At 49.0% G+C, this 4,354-nt stretch overlaps 1 pseudogene; it reads right to left on the bottom strand.

The window, feature by feature from the left end:
• Positions 1-1,560: 1,560 nt before the first annotated feature.
• On the bottom strand, positions 1,561-1,869 carry LOC104655730 (annotated as a pseudogene).
• Positions 1,870-4,354: the final 2,485 nt, after the last annotated feature.

Raw genomic sequence — 4,354 nt, 5'->3', positions numbered from 1 at the left:
AATCAAGAGGTTTTAATTTTTAAATTTACTTCACTCAATATTTTTAAACTGCTTTCAACCATTTTGTGATGAATCACTTTTTTGTGTTGAGATACAATTCACATACCATAACATTCACCACTTTAAAGTTCACAATGCAGCAGTTCTTAGTATCATCACGACACTGTGCACCGGTCACCATGGCTCTTGGGACCGCAGCAGCACAGGTGTCCTTGCTCTAAGCCCTCTTGCCCCAGCAGCCTCGGGCCCTCCCCCTGTTCCAGTGCTCTTCCCATCTCCCTTCCACCTTTCCTGACTCCCTGCCCCTCTGCATGCGCTTCCTCCTACCTCTTAGCACCTCATGGCTGACAGATGCCTTGGTCCCTCTGCAGGGGTCCCTCCCCCTCTAGAAACTGAGCCCCAAGCACTTGTTTGCTTCCTGCAATTTCTCTGGCATCTGGAACAGCATCTTGTTGCAGAGACTGCTGTGAAGATCAGCATCTGTTGACTTGGTGAACTGATGGCCCTTTGCCCTGAACACCCATTCCACATTTCCAAGTGCCTGCCAGATGTTTCTTTCTGTATGATTGGCCAGCACCCTTAATCAACATGTTCACAAAACAAACACACGCAACAAACCCTCACCGTATCCCACTCACGTTTTCACGGCCCAGCCCCAGGTGGAGGAGGGAGCGGAAGGTCTCCTGCAATTTCCTTCCCCATCCATCCTACACCACGCGCATGAACATGCTTGCATCCTTAATTCCAGGCTTCCAGAGACTGGCCTGATGTACCACCAAACAAACCCAGAGAGAGACAAGGGACACTGCCATGTGTGGACCTGACGCATGCGGGGAGATTGCACGCTGCTTGCAAATCCCACAAAACACGTAATTAAATTGCTAAACCTGTGAGGCTCAACAGTCTTAAATGGGTCTGACTCACGCTGGTGCCCGTTTGCAGCATCATAGCAGAAAATGTACTTGAGGAAACAGAGGAAAAAAGACTGAGAACAAAATAAAATGTCAGTGAAATGAAATGTCAGATGTGCCTTTCCTTATTCATCTTCCAACCAGAAAGACCCCAACAGGGCCAAATGATCACTCATGTGTTTGTAGGGTTTTTTTTTTTTTGTTTTTGTTTTTTTTTGGTACAAATTCAAGGCTAGAAATTCCTTTGGACAAACTCATTTCTAGAAGGCAGAGAGCTTCCCTTTGGTTTTTATGCAATCAGAAGAGAAACCAGAGTATATAATGAAGTGTTTAAATAATATCAACTTAATTTTGAACTGTTTTACTTTTTTATCTTTACACTTGGAGAAAATCTGAAAATTCAGGCTTCTACTGTGGCAGGAAGGGATCCCTAGACCACCTAAGGGTGGGCTGCTGGCTTCTCAAACCCCCTTTTTAAGATTGCTCCTGCCTCTTGCTGCAAATTTAGAAGGTACTTTTTCCTTTTTTTTTTGTCATTAGTTATTATTAGTTTATTATAAAAAATGGAAATTATTGACATGATGAAAGATTTCAGAACTTCAGTGGAATGGGCAGCTTCATGTTGATGCCATTTCAATAGTGACTTATTTCAGTCTAAGTACTCTCCAAGAATGTCACCATCTCTAAATAGGAAAGAATCCTTGTCATCCAGAACTACTTTGGTGCCTCCGTATTCTGGGAGAAGAACTTTATCTCCAACTTTCAGGCTAACTGGTGGAATCTCTCCACCCTTTCCTTTAGAACCCGATCCAACAGCGACTACTGTTGCTTGCAATACTTTTCCTTGAGATTTTTCTGGAAGCATAATGCCTCCTTTGGTTACAGTTTCAGCAGCACTCCTTTCAACCAATACTTGGTCAAAGAGTGGAAGAAATTTTCTAAAGGCTTGTCCTGCCATGACTCCCTCCACCTCAGACTCGTACTCTGCTGTCGTGTAGCGCTGCAAGGAGAGACCCCAGAAGGTACTTTTTCCTATAATCTAAAGGTACGTAGCCTGTCTCTGCATCTACATATATGAATGTGTAGGTGGGTAAGGGACGATGGCTGTCTTCAAATTCTTTACATTTTTCTCTAAAGCAAAAGGAAGCAAAGAAAACAGGGAGTTCAGACGCCTATAAAAATGGAGGCGCTGGGCCGGGCGCGGTGGCTCACGCCTGTAATCCCAGCACTTTGGGAGGCCGAGACGGGAGTATCACAAGGTCAGGAGGTCGAGACCATCCTGGCCAACATGGTGAAACTCCATCTCTACTAAAAATACACAAAAACTAGCTGGGCGTGGTGGTGGGCGCCTGTAGTCCCAGCTACTCGGGAGGCTGAGGCAGGAGAATGGCTGAACCCGGGAGGCGAAGCTTGCAGTGAGCGGAGATCGCGCCACTGCACTCCAGCCTGGGCAACAGAGCAAGACTCCGCCTCAAAAAAAAAAAAAAAAAGAAAAGAAAAGAAAAAGAAAAATAATGGGGGCGTCAAAATTGCTACTGAGTCTGGAGGGGAGGGACTACAAGATCTGCCAGGCTGGCTCTGCAGCCAGAAGCAGCCCAAGGCAGGGTGCCTTCTCCCTGGGCAGGTGTGCAGGGCTCTCCTTTGCTCAACAGTGACACACACGTCTGTCTTCTCCATAGATGTCCACAGCCCAGCCATAATTTTCCTGCTCATGCCCTCTTCCAGCACCTTCACTTCTGTTTATGGGAGAACAATATCCTTTCAAAGCCTTGTCTGCGGGCCTCATGCCCGGTATTTGAATGTACCTGAGGGGCCGGCAGCAGAGGGATGCGAGCGTACAGCCCTGGGCTTTTCTCTCCCAGCCCCCTCCGCCCTCCTCCTCGGCATGGCCACTTTTGGCTCCCCCTGATTTCTTCCGTGTCATCTCCCCTGTTCCAGTGTCCCGTGTCCTTCCCTGTCGGTTGGGCACGCACTGGCGTTCTCGTTCTCTAGCATCAGGTGGTGCCATCGCAGGCTCTTGACGGCCCAGCCTCCTGAGGACCCATCCGCGTGCTCGGCAGCCCCTGCCACGAGCCAAACACAGGAGTCCGTTTTACAGATGAGAAACTGAGGCTCGGTGAGGCGCTCACCCCAACCTCAGCACCAGTGTTCATTTACAGATGAGGAACAGTGAGGCACTTACCCTGGCCCAGCTAAACAATCGCCAAGATGCGAACTCAGATCTACCTCGGGTTTGGCGCGCTCCTCCTTTGGCCTCTGCCATCTGTTTGGCTCCACGCTTTCTGTAATAATAACAGTTACAAGTTAGCGAGCGAGTGTTGCGTGCAGGCGCTGTCCTCACAACTTCGCTAGTACGGGAGAGGCGGGGCTTGCACGAGACCGCCTGGCCCAGGGCTGGAGTCCTAACCCTTGTGCTCTACCTCCCTCCACTGTGACAAACGTCTCATTTAGAAACTCCAGGCTCAGCCGGGTGCGGTGGCTCACGCCTGTAATCCTAGCACTTTGGGCGGCCAAAGGAGGGTGGACTGCCTGAGCTCAGGAGTTCGAGACCAGCCTGGGCAACATGGTGAAACCCCGTTTCTACTAAAATTAAAAAAAAAAAAAAATTAGACAATCATGGTGGTGGGTGCCTGTAGTCCCAGCCACTCGAGAGGCTGAGGCAGGAGAATTTCTTGAATCTGGGAGGCAGAAGTTGCAGTGAGCCAAGATGGGGCCACTGTACTCCAGCCTGGGAGACAGAGCAAGACTCCATCTCCAAAAAAAAAAAAAAAAAAAAAAAAGAAAAGAAAAGAAAAGAAAAGAAAAAAGAAACTCCAGGCTCAAAGCCTAGTGGACAGATTTGGATTTCTGTCCGGGCCGTGTCACTAAACGACCTCCTTCAGTCTTAGCTTCTGCACCAGCAGACAGGGACAAGTCTGCCCACCTGAAGAGCTGTTTCACAGCTGCACCTAGTGCAAGTCCCGGCAGTCAGCCGGCGCTGGATGGATGCTAGTGCTTCTGCCGTGGGCTCCAATACCCAGTCCGTTTGTGTGTGCCCATCTTAGTGTCTCCTGCCTCCATTCCTTTTCTCAGAGTTGACTGCAATGTTTTACAAGTTTGGTAGGAGCAAGGCAGGGAGAGAGGCGTTTCTGCTTAAATGTGTCTTCTAAAACTCACGTTGACACTTAATCCCCAATGTGGCAGCACTGAGAGGTGGGGCCTTTAAGAGGGCTCCACCCTCATGAATGGATGAATCCACTCATGGACTAATGGGTTCATGGATTAATGGGTTATCATGGGAGGGGAATAGGTGGCTTTAGAAGAGGAGGAAGAGGCTTGAGCTAGCACGTTGCTATGTTAACATGCTCAGCCCCCTCTCCATGTGGAGTCCGGCATTGCCTTGGGGTTTCGTAGTGAGTCCCCAGTAGCAAGAAGGCTCTCACCAGATGCCACACCTCCAGCTT

The sequence above is a fragment of the Rhinopithecus roxellana genome, chromosome 21, assembly GCF_007565055.1.
Source record: "Rhinopithecus roxellana isolate Shanxi Qingling chromosome 21, ASM756505v1, whole genome shotgun sequence".
NCBI classification, from domain to species: domain Eukaryota; kingdom Metazoa; phylum Chordata; class Mammalia; order Primates; family Cercopithecidae; genus Rhinopithecus; species Rhinopithecus roxellana.
This window is presented reverse-complemented; position numbering and strand designations above follow the sequence as displayed.